Source organism: Helianthus annuus, chromosome 1 (assembly GCF_002127325.2).
Source record: "Helianthus annuus cultivar XRQ/B chromosome 1, HanXRQr2.0-SUNRISE, whole genome shotgun sequence".
Classification (NCBI taxonomy): Eukaryota; Viridiplantae; Streptophyta; class Magnoliopsida; order Asterales; family Asteraceae; genus Helianthus; species Helianthus annuus.
Window position 1 is genome coordinate 22,554,520 of NC_035433.2, and position 20,024 is coordinate 22,574,543.

Below are 20,024 nucleotides of genomic sequence, written 5' to 3' on the forward strand. Positions count from 1 at the left end.
GCTTTACCACATCAGATTCATTGCCTGAATGTGGCTTGTCTGACTTCGATGAGTCAGATTCATCGCCGACATGTGGCTCCTTTATTTCCAAAGAAACAGATTCATCGCCAATAACTTTCTTCTTCTTCTTTTCTTCTTTCGTCCTCAGATTTGTATCCGATGAATTCGTCTTGCTTGACTTTGCAATCGAGGGAGTCGATTCATCAGAACTATTATTTTTACCAACAAATGAACCCGAGGACAAGATCTTCTCGAGATACTCTCTCGCCTTCTTCCTCTTCTTCCTCAGTCTGTCTTTCTGCCCCTGTGAAAGTTTAACTTTCTTTTCTTGAATTGTCTGTTCTTGAACTTTAGGTTTTAGAACCTTCTGTTCATGGGGCTTGACATTGACTGGAATCTTTGCCAATTTTTTAGACTTATCCCTCAATCTGTCATTCGATTTCCTTGGGCAATCTCTGGCAACGTGACCTCTAATTTGACAGTTAAAGCATCTTCTCGTTTCATAATTCCAACCTTGGTAGTTAACAACAATGTGTCCTTGATAACCGCATCGGTAACACACTCTGTTATCGTACCAATCACCATTTTCACACCAGATGCTCAAATCATAGCATTGTTTGGCTTGGTGATACTCCTTTTTCCTCTTGATTGTTGGATTTGACTTTTGAGCACTGTGGTCCGACCTGCACCACTTATTGCCAACACTTTTTGAGTTATCAATTTTTACTTTTTGTAATTTTTTATTTTGATTGGATGATCGATCTGATGAGCTGTTATTTTCTTTTTGAACAATTTTCTTCTTTTTAATTTTTTGTTTCTGTTCCACTTTCTTCTTCAAAGGTTTTTGCTTAGAGCATTCACCTTTTTCAGTTGATTGTAGAACAATTTTATGAAATTTTTCTTTTAATTTCAAAAACAATTTTTGTTTTTCAATTTTATCATTTTCATCATCAGATTTCTCATCACAATCTTCAACTTTGACATTGTCAGAGATTTGAATGTAAACGTTGTAATATCAATCAGAAAAGTGATTTAAGTGAAGATCTAGCTGTTTCTACGTCAGGTGATACAGGTGTTTTACGAGGTGAACCAGTTAGTTTGAAAGCTTGTTCGAAAAATTCTTCGATACCAAACATGGATTCTGAGTTTTACAACGCGTTTGCTACAACTCCGACTAATTCATCCGACATTGCAAAGACCATGACCATGGAAAATGAAATCGGAACAATGCAAAAACCCCCGAAAATTATGGGAATTGAAGATTATCACGGATGGAAGAAACGGTTCGAGAATTGGGTTCAGGCGAATCATCTGAAATCTTGGGAGAGCAACGAAACTGAATATGAGAGGCCAAAGAATTCAGTGGGTGTTGATAAAATCATTTCAGAATTCACGGAGCAAGAAAGAGATAGTTATAAAGCAGAAAAGATGATGATTAATTTGTTACAACAAGCTGTTAAAGAGGATATATTTGTGTTACTTCAACATGATGAAAATGCTTATTCTATCTGGGAAGCTCTTAAAAAGAAGTTTGAGGGAAGTACTGAAATGCTAAAAACTAAAACAGCTTTGTTGAAAAAGGAGTTTGAGCTGTTTACGTGTATGACTGGTGAGACGACCAAGACTCTTATTAAGAGATACTGTCATCTTGTTCGCACCATGTCACAGTTAAAGATTACAAAAACTCCAGCTGAATGGGTTGAAAAGCTTGCTGATGCATTACCGCAAAAGGAATGGGGCACATATCTGATGATATTGAAGAATTCCGGACAATTTAGCAGGCTATCTATTGCACAGTTTATCGAGAAGCTGGAGGCATAGGATTTGGAGCAGCAGAAAATTGCTAAAATGAACAGTTCTACTCATCAACAAGATATTAAATTGTACTATAAAGGAAATGTTCAAACTGCTGAAGAAAGTCCAAAGATACAAACTGCATTTAGTGCTGGAAATCAACCTACACCAAGCAGTCAAGGATCAGTCAACTCTAGTGGTTTTTCAACGGTGAATCCTCCAAGTGTTCAAAGTGCATCTGCTGGTAATGGACATTTGATTCAGTGCAGTGTAGCTCTACATCTTCAAAATAGTCAAAATTATTCTGAAGAAGTTGTAAAGCATCATATGGGATTATTGGTCACTGCATTAGAGTCTTATAAAGGGTTGATTGCCGGAAGAATTGGTAATCCGATGCTCACAAAGGAAGATTATGACCAAATTGATGCAGAGGAGCTAGAACTGATGGATATTAAATGGGCCTTAGCAAGCGTTTTGAGGAGAGCAGAAAAGTTTAGATTGGTTACAGGGAGAACTTATTTCTCGGTTGCAAATCTTTCTAATCTTGGATTTGATAAATCTAAAGTTGTTTGTTTTCGTTGCAGGGAGAAAGGCCACTTTAAAAGAGAGTGCAAGAATCAGGAGCCGAGAGGAGCAAAGGAGTCTTCTGGAAAAGATGATTATTATAGGAAAACCATTTATCAGCAAATCACTCATCAACCGCATCAACAAAAAGAACCTCAAACGGCACATGGAAAAATGATCGAGGATGCAAACAGGAAAGCTTATTATGGCATTGTTGATCAAGATGATGAGAAAATGGCTGGAGGATTTAGCTGGGACAAATACATTCCAGCTGATTCAAATGTTCATGCTTTCATTGCACATATTGTTCGAAAGCCAGAAATGCTGAAGGAATGGATGGAAGTGTTATCTAATGAAGAGAAGAGTGAAGATGAAGGATCTGTTTCTTCTGAAAACAGTTCATCAGAAACAAGTGATGATGAAGAAATGGAACAGATAAATTTGGGAAAAACTCATTTATCTTCTGACACTTTTGAATTTTATTTTGCAGAAAAATTGAAGAAATTGAAAGAGAGGAAAGCTGCAAAGGAAATGAAAGAGGTCAAAGTGATTGAGAAGATTGTGGAAGTTTAAAAGATAGTTGAAGTCGAGAAGATCGTTGAAATCACAAAACCCTATCTTACATGTTTAGAGACTTGTAAACAATGTATAGAAAAAGATGAGAGGTTTAGTGAGTTAAAAAAGTTGAATGAACAATTGTTGTTTGATGTAAAGAACTTGAAAAAGTTGTATGATGTATTGAACAGGCATGTGAATGGTCTGGAGAAGACTAACTCTGAAAGAGAGAAAGCTTTGAAAATGATGAATGCTACCATGATGACAAAGCAGAAAGAGATCAACATGTACATAGAAGAATGTGCAAAGTAGAAGAAAGAGTTGGATAGTGAAGCAGCTGAAAATGAAAGAATCAGAAGATTGCCGCAAAGTTACAAAGGCTGTGACTACATAATTGATAGAATTTATCCAACAGTTGAAGGATTGGAAGCGTTTAAAGGTGAAGAAACAAAGCCAAAGAAGAAGAAGGATACTGGTACAAGCTCGGAAGAGGAAGCAAAAAGCACATTCTGGAAACAATCTAACCAAGAATTCCTTGCCGAGAAGAGAAAGAATGGAGCTTATGTGAAGAAAGAGACAAGAACCTGTTTCCGATGCAATGAAGCTGGTCACATTGCATGGAACCGTCCGAAAGCGACAAACACAAAACAGGGAGTTTCTGGAAAACTGAAAGAAGTTATTGTTGATAAAACCGAACCACTAACTGAACAATTTAAAGTTTTCAAAAATTCAACATTTGAAGTTGGTGAATGTTCGAAGAGATTTTACAGGCGAAGTGTGAAACTTGACAACCAAAAATGGGTTGTTAAGAAATCTGAAGTAATATCTGGTGATGAATCTGATTCCACAAAATCAGAGGAGCCACAGTTTGATGAGAGTAATGAAAACTCAGTTCCTTTAATGGATGACGAGAACTTTCCACCATTGAGGACTGAGAATTTTAAAAGAAAAGTTGGAAAGTCTGAAATCTCAAATCAGGATTATTCTGAAAAGGATAATTTTGATGTTGATAAAGCATTTAATGGGAAGGTTAAGAAGATTTTTGGAAAGATGGTTGTTGGGAAGGTGAAAGGGGTAAAAGACTTTTATGCTAAAAAGAAAGCAACTTACACCCCAACAAAATCTGAATTGAAATCACCCAAGTCTGGTCAGGCTTGGGTGGACATCTTCTTTGCTTAAAACACCTGACTATGCCGGAGATCCCAAGTTTGTAATCGTGGATCAGGAATCGGCATCTTTCACTTTTAATTAGGTTGTTTTGAAAATGCTTGAAATTGTTAAAATTTTACAGGTTGAATTGAATGACTACGCCGGAGCTTCCAGGTTGGTAAGTGTGAAGCAGGAATCGGCATTTTGAATATACATACAAGTGGTATTGTTTGGTTATTTTTATAAGTGGTACAGGTTGCCTAATTGCAAAATAGTAAATCAGGGACATTAAGTTGTACTTGATTTACTAACTCATGATAACACAAAGAACAAGATGATGAATCATATCCCCGATTTTAACCAAGTGATAAACCTACAAGTGGTTTTTATCTTAACAAACTCATTTTCCGGAAAAATCATTTTGATTAAAACAAACTTAAGTGTTTTGAAATCTAAATGAGAAAATGGTTTGTGAAAGGGGGAGTTCAGATTGTTTATGCCTAGGGAATGGCGATTTGAAGCGATTTGATATCGGTTGTCGTGTTTCTGTATAGTTTATGTTGTTTTTATGTTTTCAAGTGGGTCAAGAGTTTAGATAGTTTTCAAATATCTTTAATGTTTTTGCATTTTAGGGGGAGTAGAAAATTTCAGAAAATCCAAAAACATTAGAAATTTGAAAAAGCTAAAAACATGATAAAATTCAAAAATGAGTTTAGTTGTGAAAAGAGGAAATGATAGTACATCAGTGGACTGTCACAACATGCTAAAGAATTGGAAAGTTAAAATGTGATAAACAATCTCACTGCGGATATGCCAGTAGGTTTTTACACATTTAGTAGTTTGTGACGAGATATAAACCTAAAAATTCAAACTTGCTTATTCTGTGGGTTAACAAAACTACTTGAATATATAGGTAACCCCTGAAATCTTGTTTGAAAGGTCCCTTATTCTGAGATACTAGGTCTTTATGCTCAGTGATATCTGGGGTATTATCCCGGGACTTCTGCTGTATGGAAGTACTGACCTAGTCCCCGGATAATGCTTTCCGCAAAATGCTTGAAACATAGCATCGCCCTCAGCAAGCTGATGAAACAATAAAATTGATAGTCGCTTCTGTTGTAATTCAAAAGATCCTTTAAAGGGGACACACCGAAAAGTCGAAGCCGTCATCTCTCTGCGTATACGGAAGTATCGACCTGAGCTCTCACGGCCCTCGCATCTAACCCCTTTACAGATATCATCTGTGGTATATTCACCTGTAAGACTGAATATTGGAATCTGGATACGGGAGTATATTCAAGAAGTGGGACACACGGATAAGTTCAAGTCATTAAAACATTAACATCGTATCTTGGATCAATTGAACTTTGTGTGAAAATTTAAGTGGACAAATATACTAGCAACCTAGGTGAATTGTTTAAAACTTAAAATGAAATGAAGCTTAACGGTGTTGATGACTTGTCTCAAAAACTGATATGATCCTCTTACACGAACTCACAAAAACATTGTCTGTAAATATTTTTTTTACTGCATTACATGTTTCTTTATTCCAAAATCCAAAAAGATTTTCAGTGTGTTTTAGCATAAAGTTTCAGAAAACTCAAAAAGATTTTTGACAACTGATATTGGAAAGCTGATTTTCAAAATTCTGAGTGCTAAACATGATGAGTATAATTTGAGGGGGAGTTTGTATTTAAAGCTGATTATTTTTGATCAATCCTTAAAGTGGTTCATCAGATTGGAAAATCATTTTGTTTTTGAGAAGTGAGTCTGAGTTAGTTCATGTGTTTATGTTTGAAATATGTATGTGAGAGAAATTTACTTTGTAGTAGAGCTTTTGCAGGATAAGATGAGAAGCTGTTAGACGGAAAGCCAGACAACAATCCTAAAGCTGATGATGCTGATGAACTAAAGAAATGCCAGCACATCGCAAGGGGGAGTCTGAAGACTTGCGTGAACAGAGAGAGAGAAAAGCCCAGAGACTGATCAAGACTGAAGATGTGAAGACACAGCATAGTCGTGACTCAATGAACGACTCCATCAACATCTGAGGGGGAGTCTGTTGGTGCACTTCATCTGTTGATTTCGTCTTGGATCATGTTATGCATTGTATTGTATAGATTAGGGCGCGTTTTGCGAGAAAACTGGAGAGTATATGTGTTTTAGAGAGTAGGTCCGCTTATACGTACTTGTCCATATATGGGAACCTACCTGGTCAGGTCCGCTTATACGTACATGTCCATATGTCGGAACCTACCTGGTCAGGTCCGCTTATACGTACATGTCCGTATGTGGGAACCTACCTGGTCAGGTCCGCTTATACGTACATGTCCGTATGTGGGAACCTACCAACACTATAAATACCACATAAGCGAACTCATTTGAAACTTGGTCAAATTCCATACCGAAGTGCTGCCGGTGTGAAGATTGAGCTGTAATCATTGTCAAATCAATAAAACAGAAGATTAAGTGAAGAACAAGCTATTTCTATCTACGTTTCTTGTTATTCCGCACCTGAAACATAGAAGAACGCCTCTGAACGACTCATTCGGGTCAATTCACGATCCTACATACGACCTAATCCTGCAATAATTAAATCGTAATGAACGTAGTTAAACGTTAAATCAAGTGTTTAAGTTGTACGAAATTACCATTATTTTTGCCAGTTGTCACATTTATGGTCAACACGAAGTTCGTTTGAACTTCATAACGTGAGTGTGATCATGATGGTTATAGTCCCTAGTGACTATACCTACTGATTACCACGTTATCTAGGCTTAGTGACGAGTCGTAGTTTCGGCCAAAATGCGTATTCTTGCGTATTTTGTAACCAAACTACTTTTGGGTATCAAGACCCTTTGTCTTGATATCAAACTTGTTTTCCAACCTCGTTGAACATGTGTTTAACATGTTTAACTCATCACTTTTAGATTTGTGCTTATATGGGGTCGTAAGGTAAGCGATCTAAACAATCGCTTATACTTTCGAACCCGACCCGTTTGGTCGATCATTAGGATCCGACCAAACACTTTAGGTGACCATAGTTGTATAGGGAATATCCTTCCGAGGTTATACCTTATGGTCACTTCATTTAAATACTTGTATGATACGTAGTTTATATGCCTTAGGAAAATTACCAAAATGCCCTTTTTACGCATAAATTCATTTTAAGCATATGAAACATAATTTTTGACATCTAACTGATTAGGAAACATTGTTAGACATGTTAAGGCATATAATACTTTTCATAGGGCTAGTTAGGCGGTCCGAACGCGTTTACGCGAACGATGCCATAAAGTAGCGTAAGCTACCTAAACGAGTCGTAATGGGTCGTAAGCACTTAGGATAGGTTTCCTTTTAGAACGTAGGCTTGTTAAATCATATTACATGAGTTTCTTTACTCATTTGGTTTACGAAACCTCATTCTATCCGATCTCCCAATTTAGGTCCGGTGATTTACATAGTTACCTATATTAGGTGCCGTTTGATTCCGTGATCCCTCTAGCTTTGCTTGGTTGTTATTCAAGACATCTAAGCACCCTCAAGTGAGTACATAGACCCCTCTTTTACTGTTTTCAAACTGTTTTGGGGTGAAACACATGTGCCTACTTGTTACTTTCGTGCTTTTCATGTTTTCATATCATAGAATTGCTATGTTCATAGTACACTATTAGTACATGATTTCATTATGTTTTATGCTATGTATGTGCATTCAGTGCATACTTAGTACTTGGAGCGAAATCAACCTGAAACTACAAGCGAAATTAACGTTTTTCGAGCGAAATCAATGTTTTTTTCGAGCGAAATCAAAGTTTTTCGAGCGGAATTATTGTTTTTCGAGCGAAATCAAACGTTTTTGAGCGAAATCAGCAATTTTGATACGAAATCGGACCTAAAACCTTCAATTTCTCCTAAACGGCTAGGAATTTGGATCTGAAACTTGGTAGGGTTACAGATCAGGTGTTTTCGCACAACATATCAAAAAATCAGCCGATTCGGACCGTAAAATCCCGTTCAATTTGACGAAGAACAGTAAAAAACATGAAAGAATGAGTAGAAGATGAAGAAATGATGCAATTCAGATCTGAAATTGCTGAAATCTGGTACGAATCAATGTGTTTGATCAGTGCAATCGAGCTCCTGCTCTGATACCACTTGCAGGATCGGTTTTTATGCCGTACGATTGCGTAACGAACGTTCGACGTGCGGAATCCGTGAACATGCGTGACCGAACACACAAGAACGTACTAGAACCGTGATTCTATTGAATAAGATGACGTGTGCAATGCAAGAATCACGTGGAGAGAACTTTCTCTCTCTAGACTTTCTCTCTCTAAGCTCTAAGCTCCTAGATCACAAATGAGCAAAAGTCTTACAACTTATGACATAACTCTCCTATATATAGCCCTTGGAATTAATGAGATTTCTCATTAATTACCAAAATGCCACCTTGCTAAAACTATCTAAATATTACAATTCTCGCTATGGCTCGAATTGACGAAGGCGATAGACATTAATGCACTAACACCAGAGAGAATGCTGGTGGAGAGGATGCTGCTGATGATGCTGAGAGGAATGCTGAGGAGGATGCTGGTGGAGATGTCGTGGTGAAGGAGGGAGCTGCCCCTTAAATGCAGCGACATGGGCGATGATGGATATATGTGCCAAGGCCAGAGCCCACTTTTTTAAATTTCAATGTTGTGGTTCGTTTAAACAATTTACTTTCCCCCTCTTTGAACAATTTATATATCCTGCACTAAAACAATATGATGGCCAAAGGTGGATGGGTCCTGGGTTTCAGGATGAAGCCCTTGGTCATCAATTAGTATAACCTGTTTTGAACGATACAACGGTTGGAGGCGGATGGGTCTTGGTTTGAGACGAAACCTTCAATCGTTGTGTAAATATGGGTTATGAACCTATCGTGCTTTTGGTGGATGGTCCTTGGTTTAAGGTGAAACCAAAAGCACAACTTTTGATATGTTAATAATATAACCTTTTTTTGACTTGTTGTTGCCTTTTAATTTTTTGTTATGCATTGTTTAGTTTAAATTTCTATTTTGCAAGATTAATGCCATTACTTTTGGAAAATATCTTGACCAGAAAACTCAGCCGATATCTTCCGTAAAATTCAAATAATTCAGACAAAGTCCTTAAAGATTAGAAAGTAGTTTATTTTTCAAAATCTCAAACAATTTAAATAGAGGTTTTTTTAAGGAAAAGGATAGTTTGTTTAGAATTTATAAACCTTGTTTTGATAACACAATTAACTCTGATTTTTAAATCTATGTATTCGTCCCAAATATTCTAATCAAATATCCTGAATCATATTCCGAAAATATATTCTAAAAATATATCCTAATCAGGATACTTAAACTTTAAACATGGTTTCGAAAGTTCAAGCAAGTTGTTTAAGATTCACAAAGGAAAGATCATACCAGGAACGGAGTGTAATCCTAGTACCAAACTTCAATCCTTCTTGTGACTCCTTCTAGTAAGATGTCCCCAGTCTTAGTGTACTGGGTTCAAATTTAACTCTTTGTGCCTTACATAATCGCCTTAGGAGAAATGTCCCCTGTGCACGAAATCTTCCAACACTTAGAAAGATTTTTTGGATAGTTGCATAGACAGTTCTTGTGTTACTGGGGTAAAACCCGAAAACATTCTGAAGATAAATCCTTAGTATCTTGGGGAAAATCCCAAATTTTCATGCGCTACAGGTGGGAGTGTATAAACTCCAAGACTTAGAAAGGTGAAAAGCTTTAAACCTTAGAGAGTATGAAAATACCCTTTCGCGAGAGAGGGTGATCAATCCTCATATACCTTAAGGGTCCAGGATATAGCCAACAGTGACGAAATTTTCAGCCACTTTTACATGAACTGGTCCCGCCACCTTGAACTATCCCTGGACAACTTGCGCTCCAGGCAGGGTGTTTAAACCCAATTCGTGAGAAAGGTGAATACGTTTAAACCTGTGAAGGAATCAGGATCCCTTAAACGTGAGAGAGGGGGCCAATCCTCTAATCTTTCGAAGTATCCTGAATGTGTATCCTGGAGCTATATCTCGAAGCATATTCTGCAAAACAACCATAAACTAAGGTGGGTGTTAGCTTGGCGAACACCCCTCCGATGCTTACGTCAGTAATGGGTTCAAATAAAATAATTTATATTTAAAAGAGACAGAATTCATACCATCTTGAAATAGAAATTAAATTCTAAACTCACTTGAAATAGAGCTTTAGATGTATAGCATTCCAGGATCTCGGTAGCATATCCCCTCCATATTCTTGAGTCGGTATGCTCCTTTTCCTGATTCTGATTCAACCTCATAGGGTCCTTCCCACTTCGGAGCCAACTTCCCATCAGCAGGATTAGTAGTATTCTGAAAAGCCTTTCTTAGTACCCAGTCTCCAACTTGGAACCTTCTAGTCCTTATATTCTTGTTATATGCTTTGGATATCCTTTGTTGATATGCTGCCATCCTTAGCCTTGCTGCATCTCTCGTCTCATCAATAGTATCCAGTTCCTGGTATAGGGTTTCAGGATTCTGCTCAGGATCCCGGAGGCTGGATGTTGCTGTAGGTACTACAATTTCAGTCGGGATCACTGCTTCTGCTCCAAATACCAAGGAAAACAGGGTTTGGCCAGTTGCACTCTTCACCGTTGTTCTATCAGCCCATAAAACAAAGGGTAGTTCTTCTGCCCATCTTCCTTTTTTGGCTCCTAGTCTCTTTTTCAGGTTGTTGACAATTATCTTGTTTGAGGATTCTTCTTGTCCATTTGCTTGAGGATGTACCGGTGTGGATGTGATCATTTTGATTCCCCAACTCTTGCAAAAGTCAGCAGTCCTCTTACTTATGAATTGAGATCCATTGTCACAAATTATATCAGCTGGTACACCAAACCTAGTCAGTATATTCCTTTTTATGAAGGACACCACTTCCTGATCTCTGACTTGAACAAACGCTTCAGCTTCAACCCATTTAGAGAAATAATCAGTCATTGCCAGCATGACCACTTTTCCTCCTGGAGCGTTCGACAATTTTCCCACTATATCCATTCCCCATTTCATGAACGGCCAAGGGGAAACAATAGGATACAGTGGTTCAGCAGGCTGATGTAATATGTTGCTGTGTCTTTGGCATGCATCACATTTTCGAGCATATTCTACAGCATCTTTTCTCATGGTAGGCCAATAATATCCTGTTCTTAATACTTTTGAGAACAATGACCTGCCCCCAGTGTGGTTACCACAATCCCCTTCGTGGATATCCTGAAGCACTTCTTTGGTCTCGGGATCCTCCAAGCACCTCAGATATGGTCCTGCAAGAGATTTCTTATATAAAACATTATTTATAATAGTAAATCGTGATACCTTCATCCTAAAGGCCTTAGGATTCTCATCCTTGGGGATATGTCCTTCCTTGAGATATCTCGTGATTGGAGCTGTCCAGGATCTAGGATCCTCTTCAGGATACTCAGCATCAGGATCCTTGACACTTACTACCTCCTTACCCTGAGGATCCGTCGCAGGATACAAGATATTTAATATTGGTATTTGTGTTCCTTCCGGTATCCTGACAGATGATCCCAAATTTGCCAAGGCATCAGCTTCAGCATTGTCCTCTCTTGGTACCTGTTCAAGTGTAAAAACATCAAAATATCCTGCTAATTTTTTGACAATTTCAAGGTATTCAGCCAATTTTTCACCTTTTACTGCATAAGATCCATTAAAATGATTAGTGATTAACAAATAATCAACAAACACTTCTAGGCTCTTGATATTCATGCTCTTAGCCAATTTTAATCTTGCAATTAAAGCTTCATATTCTGCTTCATTATTAGTGGCAGGAAACTCAATCTAATGGCCTGGGGTAATATGTCCCCCTGTGGCGATTTTAGTAGTATACCCAGACCTACACCTCTTACATTAGATGCACCATCAGTATACAACATCCAAGATTCTAAGTTTTCTCCTAGCTGTTGTACTTCTAGGTCTACTTCATTTTGGATATCACTACTGAAATCAGCCACAAAGTCAGCTAAAGCCTGAGACTTTATGGCATTTCTAGGTTCATATACTAGATCAAATGCACTTAATTTTACCGACCAATTAGCCATCCTACCTGACATCTCGGGTTTCCTAAGCACATTTTTAGCAGGATAGTTGGTTTTAACATGAATCTTATGTGTTTCAAAATAATGTCTAAGTTTTGTCGATGCCATAACTAGGGCTAATATTAACTTTTCTAGGTGTGAATACCTAGTTTTAGCATCTAATAAGCTTTTACTGACATAATAGACAGGATACTGCTGACCTTCATGATCTTTTACAAGGACATCACTTACTGCATTCCCTGATACTGCAAGGTACAGGGATAGTGGTTCGCCGTCTTCAGGTTTCATTAACAGAGGTGCGGTTGAAAGATACTGCTTCAAATCCTGCAAGGCTGTTTCATGCTTTTCTCCCCATTCGAATTTCTTATTCTTCTTCAGGATATCATAAAATTCCTTGCACTTTTCCGAGGAACTCGAGATAAATCTGTTTAATGCCGCTACTCTCCCTGTTAATCGTTGAACATCCTTCATATTTGAAGGTGACTTGATATCCAAGATGGCTTTAATCTGCTCCGGGCTTGCTTCTATCCCCCTTTTAGTCACCATGTACCATAGAAACTTTCATGCCCCCACTCCAAAGTGGCATTTAGCAGGATTCAATTTCATGTTGTACTATCCAGGATATCAAATGCTCCTTTAATATCCTGGAGGTGATCCTCCATGGTGTCCCCCAGTTTGTCTTTAAACATAATGTTCACCAATCTTTGGTACGTTGCACCTGCATTTTTCAAACCAAAAGGCATAGCAATATAACAATAAGTACTTGTTGGTGTCATAAAAGCAGTATCCTCCTGGTCTGAAGGTTCCATTTGGATCTGCTGGAATCCTGAAGAGGCATCCATGAAGGTTAACATTTCGTGGCCAGCGGTAGCATCCACCATTGAATCAATATGAGGTAGAGGAAATGGATCTTTGGTGTGACAACTCGAATTTCCAAGATTCCTATTTCGCATTTATTGCACGTTCATGTATTATTTAGCTGTTTAATTGCACAATTGATTGCTTTGGAATTGTGTACGTTTTGATTCAATGAAGTGTATTGTGAGTTGGTGCATGGTTAAGTGTTAATTGTGATAGACTTGTCAAATATGTGAACTTGGTGGTGAAACTGTGAAATTGATGTGAGATGGTGTGCTTGTGTAAGATTTAGTAATTCAGGGTGTGTAGAGTAATTAGTGAAAATTAAACCATATTTAACCCTAATTCCTTGTTCACTAGTCATTTTCACAAAAAAAAAAAAAAAAACCAAAGTACTGTATTCTCTAATCCCCTAGCAATCATCACCATCATCATTGACAAGCTATTCATCACTTTGATTCCGCATTTTCTCTAGAATCAACACAAGGTAATTGTTTATTGATCATTGTAATACTTGTAAACCCTAATTGATTGTTTGATTGTATCAATCCTTGATTCTTGTGATTCTTGTAAACCCTAGTTTTCACATGAATAGTTCTGTAATTGTTGATTCATTCTGATGATTGTGAAATGATGTTGAATATTGTGTAATTGTTGCCTGATGTTAAGATACAAGAACTGTAGAATTGTGATTGATAATTGGGTTTCAATGATCGCAGTGTATGAAATTAGGGTTTTAAGCGTAGAAACGTAACTGTTCAAATGCACGTATAATGATGTTAACTAGTCTGACTTTTGGTTGTAATCATGTGTCCGAATTTTGTTCAAGTAACATGATGTCCGACCTTTTAACCCTAGACATGGTCAGAGTTTTAATGCTAATAATTAGTCCGAGTATTATACTTTGTATCTTGTCCGAAGTATTTGAAGACTACACATGTAGTCCGAGTTTTCTTATATGTGACACTTTGTCCGAATTTCCTTATGCTCCCTTGTCCGATCTTTTGCCTTGTCTCACAAGGTCCGAACTTTAAAGGGTGAACATGGGAGTCCGACTTTTGTAAGCTTTAAAGGATCCGAGTTTTGAGCATGTGACTTAGTCCGACTTTTAGGTGTAGTATCTTGTCCGACCTTTGTATCAAGACCCTTAGGTCCGACTTTGTGAAAGGGATTTCCCTCAGGTCCGAGTTTCAGGGCAGCCCCCCACACACACATGGTCCGAGTTTAATTAGGGATACCCCCTGTCCGAATTTTAAAGGGGGGAGCCCCTTGGTCCGAGTTTCATGCTATTAAGTATGATCCGACTTTTTTGAGGATGTTACGCATGACCGAGTGTTGATTGAAATAATGTTGTCTGAGTTATAAGTGATGTATGAGGGTTTACCTGTAAATGCCTGTGATAAAGCCTACTGTATGTTTCTGTGTATAATAGCATGCTAATAGTCCGAGCTTTACAAGGGATGTGTGTGTCAAAACTTACTGTATGATTCTTCATGCTACTGTTTATGTCTGTATATAAATCTGTATGATGTTGCATACTGCTATACGTGAACAACCTATCTTATGCTATCCTGTACACCGTAATCACACTGAACACAATTACTTGGATAACAAAGACTTGTAAACCCTAATTGTGGCAAACACTTACGTCGAATCATGTGCAATGTATCCTAGGTCGTGTGTAACGGACTTAGACGTTTAATAAACCCTAGAAGCAATAACATACCGAGCAAACCAAGGTGAGTTCACACAGCCAAGGCATGGGGTTCCCAGGGTGGGAATGGGATTGATTTATTTATTTGTACTTCTCTGGATAATGGAACGTAGTGATATGATCCTCGGGTGAGGAAGGTGATTGGTTAAGATACTTCTAGACTAGTGATGCTTATAGAACTGATCTTCGCACACACGCCAGGGTTGGCTGCGATAATATGACTGATCTTCGCACACATGCCAGGGTTGGCTACGATAATATGACTAATCTTTGCACACATGCCTAGGAAGGCTGCGAACTATACACTAAAACTTCGCACAGGTGCCGGGTGGCCGCGATACGAACATACCTAGTCTAGAATACTTGAGAACTTTCCCTAATCTTCGCATACATGCCTAGAGGGCTGCGATACAAACTATTACGATACATGACTTAATGAACGAACGCAAGGCTTACCATACTATTACAAATACTAAACTATAAACTGTGAACTCACTCAACTAGTTGTTGATCCTCTGTTACATGCCTTGCAGGTCGTTAGATACATGGAGCTTGCACAGGGAGGAGCTGGTCGTTGTGGGCTTGGATCGTGATTGTTTGTTGAACACTTTATGACATTACATACTTATTTATATTGGGTTTTACTTATACGCTTCCGCTAAACAGTGATAACTTACTTATGTTTTGGAAACACCTTTCATATGGATTTGGTTTGGTTTAATTGCTATTACTTTAACTATATACATTGTTCTATATGATTGGTGGCTTGATCCTGGTCAGTCACGCTCCCAAGCGGTGATATTCCGCAGGTGGATTTTGGGGGTGTGACAGATTGGTATCAGAGCCATTTGTGACACCTCGGGAAAACCAGTAAACGAACGATATAACTTACCTAGCTTTAACTTATCTAGCTGCGTTAACTTACCTAGCTTTCTCAGTGAGTGCGTACTAAATTTCGGGACGAAATTTCTTTTTAGTTGGGGATACTGTGACAACTCGTAATTCGAACCTACCTTGTATAACGTCACGTGCTTATGTGATGCTTTGATTTAATGGTATGTATGTTAAATGTTACGTTTTTATTATGTGATAAGTGCTATGAGATTGTAGTGTGTTAAACATACGTGTAACATAGGTGGATTGTACAACGTTTAACCGAACCGCACAACACACAACCCAATCGCACAAGCCCGAGGTTGGGCCGTATGGCTTGTAATCGGACTATAGGGCAGCCCATGTTAGGGTTCGGCCCACCCACCTCACACGCGTAACACTTAGAGTGTTGTAACCATCTCTTATTCTTATCAAAACACTAACATACACAAGAACCCTAGCTCTCTCCCTCCCTCACGAACCCGACGGCAACCACCTTTCGAAGCCCTTGTACTCGGATCAATTTCATTCTCTTTTCAACCGGTTAGTGCTTATGATATGTGTTTATAAATGATGTATGATTTCATGTTTCGATTTCATGATTGTTGATGATGTTTAATGATAGTGCTCTTATTAACATGGTGAACTATGATGCTAGTTGATAGTGTTTTTGATAATCGGCCACATGTGTATGATTGATGTAATGATCATATGAATCGGCTAGTGATAGATGTTAATCAGTGTTTATGTTATACGATTCGGATTGTAGCTTATTAATGTACTAAGTGAATCGGGTTATGTGATATTCTCGGCTATATGTTAATATGATTTTGATAGATTATTGTTTATGCTTGGGTTAGGGTTCATACGAATTCAATGTTGAATACCGTGTTTGATCTGAATGTGAAACTGCTAATCTGTTTGCTGAATTTACGGAATGATTAGAACTGCAATTAAGGAAACCAGGAATCAGTTACACATCCGGTCGCGACAAGAGGTTGCGAGTCGAGAACACTTAGTCTCGACTCGAGACCGATACACTCCAACGCAAAACAGCATGAACCGAAACCCCGGTTGCGAGTCCGGTTGCGACTCGAGACCGTGTTGGTCCCGAGTAGAACATAACAACCCGAGACCACCCTGTTGCGACTCGAGACTGTGAAACCAGGACAACCCGAGACCTCCTAGTCTCGACTCGAGAACTCTGGTCTCGACTCGAGACCATTTACACGTACACATTGTCATTGGGCCTGCACACTATTACAAGCCCAACTGATTGGGCCAGATACTTGGACTCTGCTTGTTTACGTGATTGTTTACGCTGATACCTATACGTGGAATACAATGTTGAATACTTGTACAACCTGTTACAATATGTGTGGAACATACGTGCACTACTTGTATACGAATCTGACCAGTATAATAACTTTGGTAGGACGTGGTTAATCGCTCTATAACTTAATTGAACTGTGTGTATCATACCGAGCAACCCCATGTGAGTTCAATGCATTTTCTCAAGCATGCGTCCCGGTGGTTTGGGACAACTGGTAAACATTTGGAAGGGAAACTTGGGGTAAACAACTGGAACATAGAAACAATCATCTACCGGATTACCTGTAAGGCAATGGGGTAATTAGTTGATAGCGCTATTAGGTTTGGCACCCTCACACCGGGCCGTAAGGACGGGCGTGAACTAATTACTGGGACAACTTGTGAATATAACGCGGATATAAGACCTCCTACAGCTTGTCAAGGTTGTTTGAAACCTTGACTTTGACCAATGCCTGGTTATGGGCATTGGGGTTAGGCATTCCCATCATTGACGCTGCATACGGTACAATAACCAAGTTAACAACGACATCTGAACCAAAATAACGAGTTGATCTAACTAATATCTGGTAACTCCACACGTAAGCAACACTTTGAACTCACCAGCGTAGTCTGACACACTTGTTTGCATGCTTGTAGGTCATTAACGTTTGGAACATGGACTTGCTATCTGGGAGTGCTGGAGTGGTCATGGATCGAGGCTCTTGGATCAACTTACATTTGATACATTGGTTTTAAGTATTAATATGAAACTTTTGCTAAACGATTATTTACATGCTTCCGCTACACAACACTTTGGGATTTGACTTTATGTTTTATTTAAGTATTTACCATTGGTTCAATGTGATTGGTTGCTCGAACTCTGATGCGTAACACGCCTTGCGGGATTTCCGCAGGTGGGATTTTGGGGGTGTTACAGTTGGTATCAGAGCCACTGGTTATAGTGAACTAGGTTTTAAAACGTTTTGTAAAACCAGACTATAACCGAACAACTTCGAAAATCGATCATGACACTCAGCTCCAGATTGCAAGGTTCGTCTCTCTCTCACTTTATACATTACTTGCTTAGCAGTCACACACTCACAACGTATATGAACTGAAACATTTAACACCATAGTGACTTGATAGTGTGACACTACTCTTCGACTCGTGCGAACCATAGACCTGTGATACCATCTGTTGTGTTGTTTGAACGGGGGAAACTTTGAGCGCAAGCTAAGAGGCACTGAGATAAGCATGCAAATCGCCTTATTATTATGGGTGCACACTTAATAATAACGCGGGGTGCATGCAAGTCCCAGTGAGGCTTATCGAGCGTGAGAAGGGTTCTGCCTTATTTTGTGTACGAACTTGGTAGTGAATAGATATTAGTGTGATACATGAATTCCACCCTGATCGACTCCTAAATCAGTTCATTTCCAACTACAGAATCATGAGTGGACGAGGACACGGACGTGGCAACATCAACATGACTCAGGCTGAGTTGACTGACTTAATCAATACCCGTGTGGCTGAGGCCTTAGCAGCCTATCAAGCTGGTCAGCAAGCGCAACCTCAACCTAACCAGCCTGCGTGTACGTTTAAAATGTTTATGGACTGTAAGCCACAGACCTTCACCGGGACAGAAGGGGCTGTGGGACTTATGAGATGGTTCGAGAAAGTAGAGTCTGTGTTTGCTATCTGTAACTGTCCCGCTGGGGACAGGGTGAAATATGCTGCGGGTACCTTGGCGGATGGTGCCCTAACGTGGTGGAACGCCCAGGTACAGTTGTTGGGCATCGAGGCAGCGAATGCCACAACTTGGGAAGACTTTAAAGAACTGATCAGGGAGGAGTACTGTCCTCGGGATGAAGTCCAGAAGTTGGAAAACAAGTACTACGACTTGAAGATGGTTGGATCTGAAGTCGAAGCGTATGTGAAGCGATCGTATGAACTGGCCGACATGTGCCCGAACTTGTCCCGGCCTATGTCTCGGAGGATCGAGTTATTCATCAAAGGGTTGCCTCCGCGTGTGAAGAGCTTGGTCACTGCAGCCCATCTCAATGATTTGACACAGATCGTTCGTCTGACTCATAAGATTGTGGACCAAGAGGTAGAAAGCAATTCGTTACCCCCGCGTATTTCGGCCACTACTGCTGCTACACCCACTGCCACTGCGTCTGCTAATGATAACAAACGGAAGTGGAGCGACTACGACAAAGCACCCAGTACTGGTCAGACTCAGAAAAGGCCAGACAACAACAACCGCAGCATCAGCCAGTCGTCTTCTGTCAATCAAGGCCAGGGAAGTGGCCAAAGTCAGGGTTCGTATGCAGGGAAGAATCCACAGTGTAATAGGTGTGGCTACCATCATTTCGGGCCGTGTAGTCGCACATGTCGAAGGTGTGGTAAAGTGGGCCATGAGGCCAAGGATTGTAGGGCCCCACAGCCCAAACACCAGCAGCAACAGAACCAGCACAACCAGAGACAACAGGGACAACCACCCCAGCAGAACCAGGGTTTCAGGAAGGGGTGCTATCAGTGTGGTGACGAGGGTCACTTTAAGCGGGATTGCCCTCAGTTAAACCAGAACGCTAACGACAACAACCGCCCGAATAACAACAATGCTGGAAACAACAACAACAACAACGGCAACAATGGGGGAAATGGTGCTCGCGGTAGAATGTTCCAGCTTGGAGCAAGGGATGCCAGGAATGACGGCAACGTTGTAACTGGTACGTTTCCTGTTAACGATCGTATTGCTTCTGTATTATTTGATTCGGGTGCCGATTGGAGTTACGTGTCCCTAGAGTTTAGTCAACGATTAGGGATAACCCCAACATCTTTAGAAGTTAAACAAGTAGTAGAACTAGCAGATGGTAAAACAATAGAAGCCTCGAATGTCCTTTTCGGGTGCAAACTAGATCTCGTGGGTCAGGTGTTTGATATTGACCTCCTTCCCGTTACGCTCGGTAGTTTTGACATAGTGGTAGGCATGGATTGGTTGTCTAAGCACCAAGCAGAAATTTTGTGTAAAGAGAAGATCGTGCGTATCCCTCTCCCTGATGGGGAGACATTATTAGTTCAAGGA